A 19,340-nucleotide genomic window follows, 5' to 3' on the forward strand; every position below is an offset into this window, starting at 1 on the left:
TAAAATAACCATTTGAGCAGGCTACCAAATCACGTTTGATTTTTTTTTTAATTATTATTTATCGTATTTCTTCAAATTTGCGTTTTGGGTTTTTGGATATTGAAAGTTAAGCTGAGTCTTAGATCCGAGTATGCGTATATGTATAAATATACCACGGTATTAGTGTAATATTGTGCAGTGTACTATTATTGTTCAAATGGTAAATGTAAATGCTAATGGTAGTATTGTGAACGATAAATGTATAATGTAAATGCAATACCACGGTATTATTCTAACAAAATATCGGCATTATGTAATTTCTGCGCCTTAAATTGGATTTTTTTTTCTCAACTGAATCAGTAATAAGGATGCACCTTACATTCTATGGCGTCTTGGGTTCAAAGAAATGCGGTACATTGTATTCATTCTGAGACATTCAGCATACGCCACTGAAAACCATACTATGCTGAAAAAAATGGGAGGTGAGCCTCTTCCTCACTATGTTTTGGGATAATGGAGGTGAAGTGACATTGCGCCCAATTATTATATCGTTTTTTTAAAAAAATGAAATCAGCAATCAGAAAATATCATTAATAAACTGTTATTTCTGTTAACTCATGTTCATAGACAATGAAACGTAAATCAATCTCGGGAATAAAATATTTAGATCTATATTTAAATTGGAGAAGACAATATGAAAGGATTATGATTATTGATATGAAAGTGTCTTACGTGCTGAAAGCAAATCCAAAATCCAAAATTTGCATGATTATATTTAAGACTGTTTTAACTATAATTTTCATTAAAATAATTTTAATAGGTAAATCTTTTGTTTTTATTAAATTTTATACACTTCTTTAAAGATGCGTGTATGTTTTTCTTCAGTATTTTAATCTCGGCTCTTCAGGTAGCGTAGAATATACGCACCTGATGGTTTCATATAATTTCTGTCCGGTCCGTTAGTCGGAATAGCTGTTCATTTCATTCATTGTTCTCTGTCTCCTCGTCAGATTTTTCATTGCAGCCTCTATCCTGCCGTATTTTGCGCTTTACGATCCATAGCGTAGGGTCTGCTTAATTTAATAGTCTGTCTTATCATCTATAAAGTGATATATATTCTTGTTCCCAAACCAAAGCAAACTAGTATGACACCTTGTGGTGCTAATTCAAAGAAGTTGATATGTCCCGTAGGAAAATTTGAAAGGGGTAAATATTTGAAAACTGTATTTTTATCTTTTATTTAGATCTATGCTAAAGATAGTAGTGGGTTAAGAAAATTATTTATTGGCTTTTTAATTTAATGGTTAATAAGTAGAATCTATTTAATCAAGCAGGGGTAAACGTTAGTCGAATTGGTTTATCCCACAGACTATTATTAAATTTTAAAAATCTGTATGTTTTCATTGCATAACATTATCCACATTTTATTTATTGATTGCCGTTCTACAGTCTATGCGGTGAAAGAATACCATCCTTCGGCCAGTCAATATCTTCCCCCTCTCGCAGTTCAACCAAAAAATTGACGAGAGCAAAGGTATACCAGCAACTTACACACCCCTTCTTCTAAGCTTTTGCGGCTGTTAAGTGGGCAATGCAGTACAAAACTTTGTCACACTTTCCTTGATCGGTTCAAGCACACCCTCTTTCTCAATTGTAAGGTCAAGTCGGTTGTGTACTAGTTCAACCCAAGTGTTAACCTTTCCTGCGGCATTGGACGAGTTTACCAATCACATCGATTTATGTTGATGTTTTTTGATATCGAGAGTTATCAATCGGTTCTGCTCTGTGGCTGTCCTGGGCAGATTGTCGCTCACTCAAATAGGCCGTTCCCCAACCCCTTCCCCATTTATGGGAACTAATTTTGAATAGATGACTGAAGATTAATCTAAATCAGGGCTCTGTGTTGAAGAAAGGCATCTCAAAATTCAGTGCAAACTGTCCCGAACACTTTCGTTGCTTACAATTCAAGTGGAGAAAATGGAATAATGCCCTTGAAAGTTAGTCACCGAATGCCTAAACGCTGCACTCAGCTTCCACTTCTTCAATTACACCGTGTCATTGCATATCTGCAGCAAATTTGTCTCTGCGAGCATCACTTTCTCTTCTGAAAACTTGTCAACTTTCCTTCTGCGTGTTCAAATATTATTTTTCGTATCATCTTACTACAGTTTTTTTTTTGTTGTTTTTTTTGTTCTGTTTAATGGCATTTGAGCTGCACTTTTCAGTGTTAACTTTCGATCAACAAAGGCGCAAAGAACGCGGGAATGGGTTTTTGAAAAAAATATTTGTACTGCGTTGTTTAAAACTCAGAAAATTAGGCAGGACAAATCATTGAATATTTTTCTACATCGAGAGGAAAAAAAAGATCGGCGTGCGTCGTCTGGACCCTTATCCTCAAGTTAATTTTACTGGATATATATTAATTGATTCAACATAATTGTTCTGACGGTCTTATTCACGAAGATTTTCAGAGTTCAACTTGCAAAGACTTACTTTCAGACATTATGGGCTGGATTATGTGGATTTAGTAATACATATCCATAAAAATCACAAAGTTGGCGATATTTTGGATTCACCAGGGTGTGTATGTAATGCGTGTATGTGTTGACATAAATCTTTGAACTCTAGAGCTTAAATCTGTATGGTTTCCCTGATGGCGTGGTGGTAACGTTGTCGCCTTGTAATTAGTTGATTTAGTTGCTGTTTAAGTCCACTTTATGCACAGTAAGGCTAATCTGGACTGGGCCTACAGTTTAAAGTGGGATCCGAACTACTATGTGCCTCCACCTGGTATCGAACCAGGGACACCTTGATTACAAAGCGACGACGCTGCCCCTTCGCTATCGCCTTGTAATCGAAGGGCGCCTGGTTCGATAGCCGGTGAAAGCAGATTGTAATTCGAACCCCACTTTGAACTGAAGGTCATTTCCCTATTGTCATATCTGCATACAATGGACTCTGGCTTAAATTTCTGGCCTGCATCTTGGCAAACTTTTGTACATCTGTCAAAATTACAGTGACATTTGGTTTATATACGCTGAATCGGCTATGCCATTTTAATTTTCCCCCTTAAACTATAAAGAAATTTGAAAATGACAAGCCGTGTGTATATTAACGAAACAATATACAGGTTGTTGCCGTACAATATTGGCAAACTTCCACGACACGTAGAGGCCATCAAGGAAAGCAATTTTTCTTACCAACGCTTTGCTCATTGATGGAAAAATATTGGGAGACACTACTAATTTATGGAAAAAAACCCACAAAGAATACATTCCAACATTTGCCTGGACATTACTTCACGAATACTAAATGACAATAATAATAAATACACTTTTTCGTTTAATTTCATAGTGTCAGTACATTATCAAAGAAACGAATACGCATATTGTCTTAACGAGAAATGTGTTGTTCCTCAGAGCCATTTTCCCTTTAAACTCCGGAAGTTCTTAATCACATTATATTAGTCCACCTCCCTGGTGGAGTGGTTAATGCAGCGTGCTTCAACGTCAGAGATCCCTGATTCGAATCCCGGCATTCGAATGGGTGTGCTTTGTGAGCGTTCTTTCATCATATCATCACTCATCGTCGCGACTAGCTAAAAGTGGCCTAAACGACGCTAAATAATATAAATAAAGTCAAATCGCATTATATTAAAGATTACATGTACAGGGGTATGGATGATTACACTCTCAATCACTTCGCCCTCCCCCATGGGGTCATCCGGTCGGCTTGTAATCAAGGGGTCCCGGGTTCGATCACCGCTGGAGGAGCATTGTGGTTCGGATCCGACGTAAACTGACGTATGTGCATCAAGTTGACTTAAACAAGCTTTTTTCTGGAGCACTTCTTACCAGCATGTTCTTATAATCATTATCGTCTTCGATAGGTGAAGAGCAGCTGCTAACAGGTTGCATGTGTGCAAATAGATTCCTTGAACTTATAGCTATTCTTTAAGTAGAGAAGCCGTGTAAAGGGGCTCTGAGTACTTACCAAATCTGGAGGAGATCGAGATGGAAGAGAACAACACTACTTGATCATTTTCCCAGCGAACTTTGTGCATTTTGAAGATGCGCCGTGTACGGTACTTGGAAGAGACCACGGTACGATATATCAAACTTCAACTTTGTGTTCATCCTATCGACTGAAAACTCAAAAGAACGTATAAACTTGTTCTGGAAAGATAACTGAGCACTGACTAGATGATGACTCCAGCGATCCTTTATCAGAATGTCCATCTCTCACATCATGCCGAGAAATATAAAAGGAAAATTCTCCCAAAGGGGAGCATTCCACAAAAAAATCTAAGAGAGTTACACGTGTTTCGGGAGATACACAATAGTGCACATCGCATTGTTTTTCGATAGTGCAGTGTGAAAGTGCATTGAGGAAATGTGGATGACAATATCTGCTCCACAGCAACTGAGGTAAATGGGTTACTAGACTATCAGCTTTATTCTTGGTTTCCTCATGTTACGAAACGTTTCTTCGCAGAAGGAAACTCGATTGTTGAATTAAAGAAGGAACAAAGGAACATGCATGGCTTGTACAGAATTTCAAGAGATTGTGTGAAAGATACGTCGACCCTGAGAAAATGTCCTCTCAAGAAGGTTGAATTACGGATTACGACAAAAGATACAAGACGCTACTGATGCTTCGAATCTTGGAGAATCAGATCGAGTTCAAATATATATTGTGTCGTCATTATATGTATTTGGGAGATTAGGATAGGTATACAACATGGTGTGTTACCAAGTTCCACTCTTGGGAAGATTTGTAAGATTTGCTCTATATCCCACAAGCCAGATTTCACGTTTAGTGTCAAACACAATATAATTATTTCTAACATTTCATTGTCGAGAGCTGTGCTGTTTTAAAAAAAAAGTTGCAAAAAATTATGAATTTTAGTTTACAAACAGGAAGGAAATGATTAATTCAAGCTGCAATATATATTCTGTTCTGAGGAATTATAGATTTTATTACATTGCAATGAGTGTATATTGCTGGGTAAGTCATTATTTACGTCCTTTTTTTTAATCGAACTGAATAGTCAAGTGATTACATTAAGTATTATGGAATAATAAGTATTATTATAGCTCCATGACGAAGCGACTAAAGTTTTGCTTCCATTTTGACTAGTTGTTTGTAGGAAATTACAAAATTAGAAATGTGTACTTAGATCTAAATGTTACATAACACTTTGTAGTGACAAGGTTTAAATGAATTAGTTTTGTAGCAAGAAAACAATGTAGTTTATTAAGAAGTAAGTGAACAATTTATTTTTGTACAAAATGATGCCACTAAGATTAAATTAAAGTTTAAAACATGGTCCATTATCTAAACTGTGATTATCAGCTGTTTCCATACAGAATTTAATGTCCTGATCCTTCCGATGGCGTAGTGGTAATGTTGTCACAATGTGATCAAGGGATCCCGAGTTCAGTACCCGGTGGAGTATTGCACAGTGGTTCGGATCCCATACACAACCCGAAACGGGTCAATTGACACACATGTTGACTCCATTAATACATTAACGTGCATAAACTGGTGTGTCAAAATACACACAGAAATGCATGAAAGTGTACTTTTATCAGATTCTGTTCCGTGTGACGCACTAAAATGCATCAATTGGAAAGATCAGATACGATCTTCCCAAAGATAATATAAAGACAACAAAATTACACATTTATTCTGTAACTGTGCCAATTGGTGCATTAAAAGGGCATCAACCTTGATTTGATGCATTTCGAGTTCTTTGTGCACTTATTATCTTATCTGTACATAAAGTGGACTTTAAAACGAAAAAAATCAAACTAATTTAATGCTGAAGCACACTCCCCCACTTTAAAAAAAATAAACACACACACACACACCAGACGTACGGAAAGATACTTTCGAGGAAGTAAGTTTGAAGTGTTCTGTTGTCACATGTTTACATGACTTGACACTGTGTTTTTCTCTTATGAAATTACACTTCCTTCCCGCGTGTGGAATCATATCTTCGCAAAAGAGCAAACCATTTCAAGAATGAAAGTTCGAAAATCCAATAGAAACCAAACATTGAGTTCAATTTCCGCGTACAAGATTACCTACCTCAGGGCAATGAACCTCCAACTTCCAACAAGGAAATTCTACTACCCTGACCACCATTGTTCCACAAGAACATCTTTGAATATCAGACAATTACAATGATTTAATGTGAACTGCCCTTGTAATGATATTTCAGTTCAGTTCTTTTCTTGGAGTGTTATAAGTGTTATCTTGTCATCATGCTTTTCTCAGAATGTCGCTTTCGTGTTCACTGTTGTGTGTAAAGGAAAGTGTTGCCAGATACTGTTACAGAACATCCGTGCTCAGTGACAGTGACATTGACATTAACAAGTGACAGCATATTATGCAGTTCCTCCTGTCATCTTTACAATGGCTGCTGTCTTCCTGCAACGCGTCAATTGAATGCGAGAAGAGGGAGTTCATAACTGGAATCGGAACAGAACACTTGGGTCACAAGTTTTTAATGTGTGCGTCGAGTGTAAGTGCTCCTTTGCAATAACGAGGAAAATTGCATCTGAGAAGAATGAGTGTGTGTATGTGTGTGTACGTAATCATTTTTTCACAGTTCTTTAAACCAGTGGTTGTCAACCTTCGTGACACTGGGACCCGGTAAATTGTTTTTCTAAAAGTTGCTGCCCCGATCCCAACAATTTTACTAGTAAATACTTTCCCGATTTTTTAACTTTATACATTCTCGTACATAGTGCCCTTGAAATTAAGTATGAATTACTAAATTATGGCATAATTATAAATAATAAAAAATCGAATGTCTAGGCTTGCCGACAAATCTAAAATCAGGTTTAAATTAGTTGTGATACAATTGGATGTAATGAAAGGTTGTAGTTTAAACAGTTCATAATCATTAAAATAATTTTGGTAAGGGTTGATTTTCATATGCATGTTACATTTTGAACGCCAAAAATTCCAGTTAATCAGAATATTTCCACTATAAAATATGTATTTGTTAATGAAAACTGCTGCGCAAAATAAGATGACAAATTTCAGGAGAACTACTCGAGGCCCAGTATAACTGATGCCAGGGCCCGGCGATTGAAATACACTGCTTCAATCCAATGTAAATCATACGAGGGCCACTATTTATATTTTGAGCCTTGGCAACACTGATTGAAGTTAGGCGCGATTTGACGTTCGCACGGAATCGTCTGGCATTATTGACCATAACGTACTTCAAATGTTTTGTCAATAGCTTGATTTGTGTTGTTTATGTTGCCTTGGAGATTGCGCGACAACAATAAAATGGAATTAACTCGTGAACATTTTCGTGCGATGATTTTTTACGATTTTCGACGTGGATTATCAAGACAAGAGTGCATCGATCAACTTACTTCCACATTTGACGATGAAGCCCCATCCTTTGCCAGTGTGAAACGCTGATATAACGAATTTAATCGTGGCCGTCATTCGCTCACCGACGAGATTCGCGAAGGTCGTCCAAAATCAGTTGTTGTTCAAGAAATAATTGATGCTGTGCAAAACCTAATACTGCAAGATCGTCATGTGACATACTGTGAGATTGAGGCAACCATAGGCATTAGTTCCACCAGCATATATAAAATAATACATGATCATTTAGCTGTGAGAAAGGTATGTTCTCGTTGGATCCCACACAATTTGACAACAACTCAAAAAAAGACGCTCGCGTCAGTTGGTGCAAACAAATGCTCAATAAATACAATCGTGGTGCTTCAAAAGACGTATATAAGATTGTAACAGGTGACGAATCATGGATATATGCATATGAGCCGGAACGTAAACAGCAATCGACTGTATGGGTGTTTCAAGATGAACCCAATCCAACAAAAGTTGTTCGCGCTCGAAGCACATCGAAACAAATGGTCACCTGTTTTTTTGGGAAAACTGGTCATGTGGCAACTGTGCCTTTAGAGGAACGTAGAACGGTCAACTCTGAATGGTACACAACAATTTGTTTGCCAGAGATCTTCGGTCAAATACGGAAAACAAAACAAACGCCGTCGGATCATTCTTCATCAAGACAATGCCAGTTGTCACACATCTCGTCTAACAACCGACTTTATGAACAGTCAAAAAATCGTATTGATGGGTCATCCGCCGTACAGTCCTGATTTGGCACCCAATGACTTCTTCTTGTTCCCGAATGTCAAGAATAAATTGCGTGGACAACGATTTTCGTCGGCGGAAGACGCCGTTTATGCGTTCAAAAACCATATTATGGAGGTGTCTCAAGAAGATTGGAAAAACTTCTTTGACAAATGGTTCGAACGAATGCAAAAGTGTATTGACCATAAAGGAGAATACTTCGAAAAACAATAAAGCAGTTTTCAATGCCAAATTCCTGTTTTTTCATTGTTAGGCTCAAAATATAAATAGTGACCCTCGTATCAGCCAACCTTACTATAAGTAGTCACTAGACCTTGTTCAAGATATTCTAACGAAGTTAACGCGGACACCCATATTAACCCATTAAAGGCATGGGCGACGCCAGATATTTTTGTAGGGGAGGTCAGGCCCTTAATAAAACTTGATTAGTAGAAACACTAACAACAATAATAATTAGGACGGCTCTAATTGTTATACAATAACTTATAAACTAATACAAATAAACCAATTTATTCCAAATTTCTTTTACTATTGTTATTATTTTATTATATAAGTGGGAATATCCGGTACAGCTGTTTGCCATTGTTTTTTTTTAATATTTCATACGGTTAGTGCACTGATATTTACTGTTATTTTATTTTGTTATTAACTTTTACACACCTCGTTCAAGAAAAGGCTTTAAACGTTAGGGTGACTATTTACTCCTAAAACTTGTTGTGTGATTTCTCACATAAAACTATATATTTTTGCATTTCGGAAACTAAGGAATCATTTACTCTTTGAATTACATGGTAGAATATGGAAATATAGCCTGGTTGCTGTATTTTACACTCAGTTTTTCCGGTCTAATGCAGTTTATACTTGGGTTATTCTGTTCGAATACTAACTAATTTAACTTCAATTACGTTATTAACAATGAAAATAACAAGGTTTTAGTTCGTGGGAGAGCTCACGTCCCTGGTTGGAATGCGACATTTTTTTTAACACATAAATGTTCGCAACACGCAAGTGTGTATAACGTAAGTGTGCCAAAACATTTCAGTCGAGCAAATGTTCTCAGGTACTCAACAGGCAACAAAAATATTAAGTTTTGAAGAACAACCAGAAGAACCGAGTACTTGATGCGACGAAGAACGCATCCTGTGTGCCATACCTTTTTTTTTTTCAGTGTTGACAACCGGAAAAAGAAGTTGCAAGTTAGCAACCGCTGGCTCGCAAATAACATGAATAATACTTCTAGTTTCCAGTCTTCTAATTAAATGAGTGTATGTATGCTGTAAACACCACACAGCAAACAAAAAAACAACGTTGCTGCCGCTACTTTTAACAAAAGCTGGATCTTCTTCAAGAGGCCTCTGGCTCCAAAAACCGCCGCTTCCGTCGTCCGAAGGCTATGTATTGGAATAACGTGGATGTCAGGATGGCAACCGTCGCTTTCGAATACGTAATGTAAGACTGGTAACAGAGCGTCTTCAAAGGTTTCTGACACACCGTCATTTCCTTCTCAACTAGTTTGTTACCAGTTGACTGTCACATATTAAACACTGCCATGGAAGCAAATTCGTATAAAAAATTAATAAGAGTATATGCATTAGGAGATTTATAAAAAAATGTAAATTATATGCTCTTCCCATTGACGCTGCATATGTTGATGCTAAGTGGATTCGAAACCTGTAAGTCTGATTTTTTTAGTTTTATAAAGTTTTGCACGACCTCGTCTCATATTTAATGTGGCGGAAATTAAATCTTTCATGCGTACGCGCATTTAAAACAATTTGCGGAACTCGTACCTACAGACAGTTTCACCTAAAATTGAATACTGTTCTCCGGTCTGGTCCATGGCATGCCCTTCAAATTTAGATAGACTAAATTCTGCTATACATTTCTTCCTGGCCATTGTTCGTTACCGAATTCCATCCACTAAACACCTACGAAAGCCTATTCTTCTGAAAATTTTAAATATCCAACCACCTCACGAGAGACATAAACTGGCAGACCATGTATTCCTTCATAAAATAGTTAATGGTACCATCAGAAGTGACCGCCTTCTTCAGAAGCACTCAACTTTTCGCTTCTCAGAAGCCAAGGTTAAGCCTCATCCAGCGTTCCTTGCTCTACAGACTACCCAGCCAATTCAACACGTCAACAGGTCAAATAGACATTGTTGATAATCAGGCTATTATTATATTACTATTTAAAAGGCTATTGTACAAAAACGTGTAAGGGTCTTTATATGATGTAATTTTTGTTTGTTATTATTTTTGTTGTTCTTTTTCTACTGATGTAAAATGACTAACGCTGTATTTGGAATTCTTGTTAAATAAATAAATAAAGTAGATTTACCAGCACATTAGAAACCATCACCACTTGGCGACTAATGTCAAACTTTGTGTTTTTGTTTGTTATTTTACGTCGCTTTTCTGCCACTGTTGGTTAATCGTGACGATGAGGATGAGTGATGACTAGGATATATTGATGGAGGGATACACAGAACAGCCATGTCAAAGTCTTGTCTCAAGGAGGACGATGTTCTTCCTAGAACGTTGTGTCTAGGGACCCTCCATCAATTTAATCTAATCTTCGCGATTAGCCAAAAGTGGCAGAAAGTAGGAAAACTACAAATGTAAATACTTTATTGGCTAATTTCTGTCACGTATATCTACTGTGGTGATACCTCGAACATAACAATGAGTTTAAACTATATCGAATTCATATTCACCCTACACCGTGTTGAGAAGAACCACGGATTAAAGCAAGGTTGCTGTGTGTCAACACTCAACTAAAATGACGCTATTCCAGGAATTGTTGAACTCGCCTCGTATATTAGACACTGCCTCTGGCAACTCAAGTAAACTCAATGAACTGCGGAATTAGTTTACATTGGACTTTGAAATTGATTTCAGAAACAGCCACATTTTTACTAACCTGTCATGCTCAGCATCTGTAATGCGTTTTTGATAGACTGTATTTGGTTGCTATCGTTAATAATATAAATAGAGTTGTCCTTATTTTGTAAATTAAGAGGTTGATATGTGTGTGCTTCATTTTTGTCCGCATAATCTAAACTTGGTACTTTTTAACGTCGGCATAGTCAATGAGGGATGCAAATTTAATTTAGACATGAACTTTCATGATCGCCGCACCTCTGGGGAAATAAAGAAAAAGGTTGCAAGATAAATTAGAGACAGCACTATACCCCAATTACTAACTGTTACTTGAATGTCTTAGAATCATTAAATCACATTCGAACTGGCTGCTTTGTTGCAGTAAAATATTTTACCTATTTTTAATTTTTTTTCTCGTTATCGTTAAGATTCAGAACGTTCTGTAACTGTCAACTTTGTTTTCCTTACTCCGCGCTCTTGTCTCGTGATTCATGAATAAATTCATTAGGCATATGATTAATTACCTGTTGACAATGAACTTTCAGCGGCTATTTTCGTTTTGTGCAAGAAGAAGCCGGTGTACTGTGATTTAACAAAATTAGTGCCCAGGAGGTTAGAAAGTGGCGCCTTTTGAAGTGGCGGGTGGAGAACAACGAATCTACGATCATCGTTTCCATCGAAGGCCACTCGCGGCTCCTCAGGTTACCACTGATTGAACATTTATTTAATGCCAAGTCTAACTCTGAGATGTATTAAATTTAATACCTTAGATATCTCCTAGGGTGGGTGATCTATGGTCGGAATTTTTCCGGCCTTGTCCCTGCATAAAGCGGCTCTGGGACTCACCCAGCCTCAAATCAATGGGTACGGGGGGGGGGGGGGTTAAAGTCGTCCGGGGCGTGGTGCTCATCACATCACCTCCAAAATGGCCGAGATCGAGAATTTGAGGAGCCCTACCCCCACATCCCCTAGAAACTGTGCCTTCATGGCACGATGCTTGTGCACGGGGAACTTTACCTTTACCTAGATATCTAGAATAATTTCTTGCCCTCCGTCATAGCCACGATTTTGCCGTGAACAGCATGGGTTCGTCCTCCGATGCCGTAAGGACTAAATAGATACAGTGTTTTCAAAGTTCGGAGTCCTTTTATGTCGCAGGAAGATACTACTTCCTTCTTTGAATTTCTGCCTTTTTTATTTTTAATTAGAACCCAACCATTTATCCACAATGGCATAAAAAAGGCTTCATTTTGTTCTGAATTATTTGATTATTACCATTTTTTGCCCATGTATTGCCTATATATGAGAATATTACACAAGGAGATGATCCTTTGGGTTTGGGTTAAGATTTAAGGACTTTGTAAGCCCTGTGCAACAGTATAGTTCCACTCTAATTTTTTGACTGCGTAAGACCAGTTGTTGCTGGTATCTGTGCAACATCTTTTACAAATTTTGCATTGTTTAATTGTAAATAATTAGTGCATGATGATCCTGATATTTGGGACAAGAACCTAAAATAAGTCCCAGCTTCATTTTCAGCTTTCTAAGCAGTCTTCATTCCTAAAAATACAAATTACAGAAATGCAATATTTTTCACTATCCATGTTGAGCAATCATATTAGTCAACTAGGCTGGAAATATGTGTCTATATGCTCGAATTACTTCACATCTTGGTACTATATGGCAGTGGCGTGCCCCCTGGGAAGTGGGAAGGTATTGGTGCAGCCATAAATCATATATAGATCATATTACACAATTCTTAGGGTGCCTTTCTAGCATTTATAGTGCATACTTTGACATTTTTTAGTGGATATAAATCCGCCTTCTAATAATGATGTTTTCCCATCTACTAAATGTCAAATCTATCTACCAATCGGCTTCCAACGGTGTGTGCTGGATCGGGTGGCAAAGACAACATTCTAGGAACAATATTGATCCTTCTGAAACAACGTTGAAACAAGCTGTATAAATCGTTTGGTACATCGTGCATGCATTTGTTTGCGTGGGGTGTGTGTGTTTGTGTGAGAGTGTGAATATTATAAATTGTTGAAACTAGTATTAAATTGATTTATGTATATCTATGTATCATGTACATGAACAAGTGAGCTATGGAAATGATCCAGTCTTTTAAGGCTCTCGTCTTCAAGGTCACTTCTCCAGCAGACCTCAACTGGTTATGAGCCTGAGGGGACATTTTCATCATTCACCGCCAGGGAAGGTTCAACTTGTACTGCTTAAAGTGAGAATTTGTGTTAATGTTATCGTACTGTTTCAGTAAAAACAATATGGCACGCGTTGAAAATGTTTGAAATTATGAACATTCTTGTAACAGCATGTAATCGTGTGGAAAACACATTTGAACCCCGTATACGATCCAGTGCTAACTCACAGGAGCATAAAAAAATTGCTTTTTCCTCCTGCGTAACTGTCAATAACAGATGCGACAGGATTGAAGTTTAAGCTCTTACGTGTGCCGTTACAACTTTTTGTTAGTCTCGAAAAGTGAATCCGTGAAGAAAATGTTTGAATTGGTACGTGCGCTGCATTTAACATTTGCATCCTGTATCTGGTGAAAAAATTACCGTTTTCTTGATAGTTATAACGTATGTGTCGTGCTTCTTTAAATTCATTTTATGAACAAATATTTAGAAAATATATTGATTCACAATTTGAGGAAAAAAACACATGGAAATTGCGTTTATTCTTTGGAAATGGGTTTACGAGTATGTTATTTTGTGATGTATGAATGTTTAATATTCGTTTCTTGTTTTACTTCGTTTTTATACCAGTGTTTGCTAATCAAGACTATGAGAATGAATGAAAAGGTAGGAACGCGTATACCTAGGCTCGGACTCGAATCCGGAGGCTTCGGTGACGAGTTCGTGAATCTATCAGCCAATGCATTCGAAAATTTATTGAAGTCCATTGTGTGGCCTTATCAGGAATATACCTCCAATTTAAAGTCGGATTTTGTCGACCTTCGTGGTGTATTGGTTAGCACAGTTTTGGGGTCTCGGGTTCGAATCCAGGCTTGGGCATGGGTGTATTTGCGAGTGTTCATCAATTTCATTGCAACGTCACTCAATCCTCATCTTTGCGATTACCCAAAACTGGCATAAAATGGAAGTATATTAAACTAAATCAACCAATCAATTAAAGTGAAATTCGATTCACCGTGCCAATGTGCCTCTACCGTGGATCGAATTCCATATCCTTTAATTACGAGACGACACCTTATCGAGTTGACTCCACCGCTGAATGCGCGGGAGGATGCATATTTGGCGAGTCTGTTGCTGTTCTTTTTCCACGTTTGGTAACACCCGTTTTAGGCCATTCATTCCACGGCGTCTCCTTTAAAGTTGCACGGAATACTGGTGAAGGAAAGAACTAATATGGGAGTTTATTGATTTGGAATTGTATAAAGATGAGACATTTATACAGGAAACATGCCTTAATCAAGCACAAACGTAAGTGTAAAGTTGGCAATGAAACACAGATAACCACTGAAACAGAGACATGATTTCTACGGAAGACTCTACGACTGGTACTTCCCGTTTCTACCCCTCAATCTACTCTTGTTTTAACTTGTAAGTTGTGGAAGCTTTTCAGTTTGCATAACATAGAGCTACCTTCTGGAACCCAACAAACAATGTGTTTGGGTATTCTGTAAAGTATGAGGAAGAACAGTCACTTAATGACAAAGAAAAATTTTTTTTTTTTTTTACGAACGAGGAAATGCTCGTTCGGTGGAATTAATTGGGAACCATTTTCACAGAAGGCTGATGAAGCGAAACGGTGAAGGTTTCCTTGTGGTTGACTCCTTCAGAGTGCAAATGGTAAACGGAAACATTTTCACACATTATTGCCTCTAATTAAACATGATTGCCTGAGTTCCATGGAAGACCTGAGATAAATTTGTCAAGTTCCTAAGCTAGATACCGGAAAACTGTATATCAGTCAAATCTCCTTAAGTTAAACACACGAAGCGAAGAACGCCAGAAAATGAAACACAAGCTCCAAAATTAAATACGAAAAGCTCAGAAACTCTGGAAGTTAAACCCAAAAAGTTTGATCGAGTAGATGTTTTAGTCCACCTTATGCACATAAAGAATAATCGGGACTGGCCTTACAGTTTAAAATGGGATCCGAAGCACTGTGAACCTCCACCGGGTATCGAACCCAGGACCCACAAAAATCGAAGAAGCTCGGAATTTACGTAAGTTAGACACAAACGCTCGGAATTTACATAAGTTAGACACAAAAAATTCGGAATCACCTAAAGTTAGTCACAAAAAGCTCGGAATCAACTAAAGTTAGTCACAAAAAGCTCGGAATCATCGAAAGTTAAACACAAAATGCTCGGAAACTTCGAAAGTTAAATACAAAAAAAGCTTGAAATCTCCGAGTTACACATAAAAGGTTCGGACCCTTCGAAATTTAAATATAAGAAGCTCGGAATCTCCTTAAATTAAACACAAAAATCTCGTAATTTCGGAGAATTTAACACACAAATGTGGAAGAACCACCGAAAAATTAACATAGGAAGCTAGATTATTTTAAACAGATTTAAATTTGTATTTTAATTCAGTCCGTTCTTCATCAAAATGATTTGTGCAAATGTGTTCAGTTCTCATGCACTTCATTCGAAAGTTTCTATTTCCGGTTATATGTTACTGTTACCTATCTGTACGACTAATATAATAATCTGAAAAATATAAGAATAAATTTGTTTTACTGTTGCGAAATGAAACTTTTGTCATGTAGCCAAGCACAATATGCAAAAACAGGTGCTGATGTAACTTGTGGTTGTAAAATTTGTACCACAAACTGAAAAACAGTTTCGTGAAGCCTGTGGAGATAGTCACTAGCGCGTTCAAGAAATTTAAACAAATTCATCTTCTGACAAGATTTTGTCGCTTTAGCTCACCCAAGGCCCATTAAGGTACATGATTCAATATTATGTTCCGCACATAATGCAACCAGTGTTTGTCAGTATGATGCATGTAATGAAACATCTTTGCTATTCTTAACACCCTCCTTATTGGCCAGATTTGACAGATTGTGAATTATTTCCAGTGTCCTAGCGTTGCAGTGGTACCATTTCGAATTCATTTAAGATATGTAGAAAACCATGTCGACTGCATTTAACAATATTCCACTGGCTGAGTTCCACAGAACTATTGAGAAGCTTCAACACTGCCAATCATTCTGTTGTGTTGAATGGATAAAATTCTTCTTGAGACTTTCCTTTCCTTGCAGGGGGCACCTCCTTGCCCCGGTATTCAGCTGTTCTATTGAAAGTCAATCTTTGTGTGAGTGAGTGGACAGTAACCTCACGTTTCAAATGAATGAACATCGACGGTGAGTTAGCGATATCGTTGGGTTAATTGATTGTATGTACCAATAAACCGATTATTTCTTCAGCCATTCACAACAGCTTTCGGATTTACTTATTTCATAATCCCAACACTTGGAAGGGAAAGTATGAGCGAGATTGTGATCCAGATAACAGATGTACCTTTGTAATGCCCACGTTCTTTAGCTTATCTTGCAGGAGTAATTATTTTATGCATTGCGCGTGTGAAAGGCAAAGTGTTGATGTGGCCTTGCCATACGTGGAGACGTGTCACGCATGCTTGCAACATGGGAAGTACGAATCAGAAAGCATGAAAAAAGTCCTCCTCAAGGTGTATTTTCTTCTCCCATGTGTTATATAATAAGATATGTAGCCAGAACTCCAACTTAAAATTATCAAAAATGATTATAATCAATAAGAAAATGTACAGAGGCAGCCCCGGGATCTGGTAACCACATAATGCAACGGTTAGGGATAGAGGCTTTTATAACGTCGGTAAACATGCTGGTTTAATACAGGGTGATTCACATGTCTGTGAGACGTTTTAGAAATTTACTACAGATAAACGATACAACTGACAGTGGTAACTGATGTCGGTAGAACGACAAACTCTCCAATTTTTTGTGCAGGCCTCACAAATGCTCTATGTGTCGTCCTACGTGCGTTTTAGCGTCTAACGGTCGATCAGCGCAGTTCCCGTAGATTAGCGGGGAGTGGGGGTCGTTCTGAAATTCTGCTCGCAATCGTCGCTGCACAGTCACAATGGACAAGGTTCTTCCGAATTGCAACACCAAAAATACCTTCCCAGGCAAGGGCGCACGCAAGATTTTTCTCAGGGGGGAGGCAGAGTCACAGAAACCTTTTATTATTTTTGCTATTATTACTTCTGTTGTTTGTATTTTTGATATTGTTATTAGATTACTATTACTACTACTACTACTACTTATGTTTTTTACAATTACATACATTTGTAATTTACATAATCTGCATATCTATATACAGGGTGGCGCAAAAGTCAATTTACCCAAAAATCACATTGATAATAGTATTACGATAGGTGTATGTGCTTCTTGCGCCAAGTATTTATTTTTAGGTATACGGTTGGTAACATTTTCGTGACACTGTCCTGTTGTTATTTTGTCGACAGTTGAGTCTCTGGCTTGTTGTAGTATGGTTGTTTGTTGTTATATTACACATTTGAATAGTGGACGACGTGGTACTATTGATTGGCCTACGCCTTCTTGTGATTTGACGCCTGGTATACTCATCATCACCAGCAGATTTGGATGCACTGAAAGACTCAATTATCAATGCGTTTTATGTCATCAACAATGATACAAGTTTACTGCATCGTATTTGCAATTCTGTTGTTGATCGTTGCACACACAATGTATTGCAAACAATGGAGGACACTTTGAACAAAACCACTGAAACTGGCATTTTGTGTATCTACTTGTATTTTGCAGCGCCTGCTCTAAGGGCAGAGCCGCCGTGCCATGGCTCTACCCTCAGAAAAAGAAAAGCACTTGCTTTGCCAAAATATAGTTAAATTAATACATTTACGAAAAAGGAGATTCGAATCTCGTAAGCGTTCGAGCTTACGGCCGCCTCAATTCCTGCGCCGCATCCCCAGCTGTTCTCTCACTTGCTCTGGGCCAGCATAGTCTGGCCGGTGCGCAGGGGCATGGCGGATGCACAAAAAAGTCTCCGCAAGAAACAAGCAAGGAGGTGGTAGCCATAATACAACCAGCCGTGCCCATTTTCGGCTGGCACGACGCGAGAGCTTTCGAATTGTGTTGGCATAGTTGCAAACTTCATAGAGAAGTGACTAATCCTGACCGATTTCTAATACTCGTTGCAGAAGTAATACGCGAGAAAGATACTTTCCTGACTACTTGGCAAGAACGAATGTAATATCTTCCCCAAATTTATATAACTATTTAGATAGATGCGACTAAAGAGCCATCCATACTCTTTTGTTATCAATTTCTTCCTTAAGAAAATATATATCCCTTTCTCTCACGCACACAGATACTCACGTGTTGCAACTGACGTTGACAATATTGCAGACATTTTCCGTAGAAAAGAATTGTCTAAATATCAAAGGCAATTCGCATCACCAGGGGATTTTTTACTTTAATATTGTAAAAGATCACACGGAAAATCTCTCAGTATAAGAATTTCACTTGGAGATATAATTCAATTTCTTGCATTGAATTTAAAAAATTGTAGATCCACAGTTCATTTAGTAGATAATCATATTTCAGTTGTTAGTAACACCGATTGTTGATGTACTGTCTGCCGTGCTGCGGTTGCAAATTATAAACAAAGTAAGACGAGAATACCGTGTTCGACTCGGTGTCTCTAATTGTTCAGTGTTTTTATTTTTAGTGAAGTGAAAGTGTCCGATGGTATGTGGAAAGGAAGGGTAGTCAGTCAATTATTACATACACCGTTTTCCAAGGTACTATACGATATTGAATTAAAATATAAACCACTTGGCCGTCCCACGGCAGATTTAAACATCTTTTTTTTCTTTTTTTAAAGATAGTGGTAAAGGTAACAGGCGTCGAAATTTTAATAGACTCTGGCCGACCCCGTGCATAGCATGCTACGACGCCAGAGAATCCCCGCCTGGGCATCGGTGTTCTTTGTGAGTGTTCACTCATCCTTATCTTCGCGATTCGCCAAAAGTAGTTCAAATACGAAGTAAAAGAAACCAATCTTAGGGACTCTGAAATTTTAGTAAACAAAGTTCCATTAAAATTACCTCTTTCATTAGATTTCTATGACATATGCTAGCGATTTTTTTTTTCGATTTCTTGATCACGATGGCACTACCTATCATACTAGCTGCCAGCCGCCACTGGTATTTTGTATGTATGCTTGAATTTGTATATGGGTAAACTGACTTTTGCGCCACCTGGTACAATTTGCATAACTGTATACTTAACATTAATTCATGTAGG

General features: G+C 37.7%; 2 protein-coding genes across 2 annotated transcripts in view; one reads left to right on the forward strand and one right to left on the reverse strand.

Annotated features, from left to right (window-relative positions):
• Positions 1-19,340, forward strand: part of LOC145993816 (uncharacterized) — a 387,953-nt gene that overhangs the window by 223,074 nt on the left and 145,539 nt on the right. The window lies entirely within an intron of this gene.
• Positions 1-19,340, reverse strand: part of LOC145993817 (uncharacterized) — a 72,067-nt gene that overhangs the window by 7,437 nt on the left and 45,290 nt on the right. The window lies entirely within an intron of this gene.

The sequence above is a fragment of the Lepisma saccharinum genome, chromosome 10, assembly GCF_977018435.1.
Source record: "Lepisma saccharinum chromosome 10, izLepSacc3.1, whole genome shotgun sequence".
Taxonomy (NCBI): Eukaryota; Metazoa; Arthropoda; class Insecta; order Zygentoma; family Lepismatidae; genus Lepisma; species Lepisma saccharinum.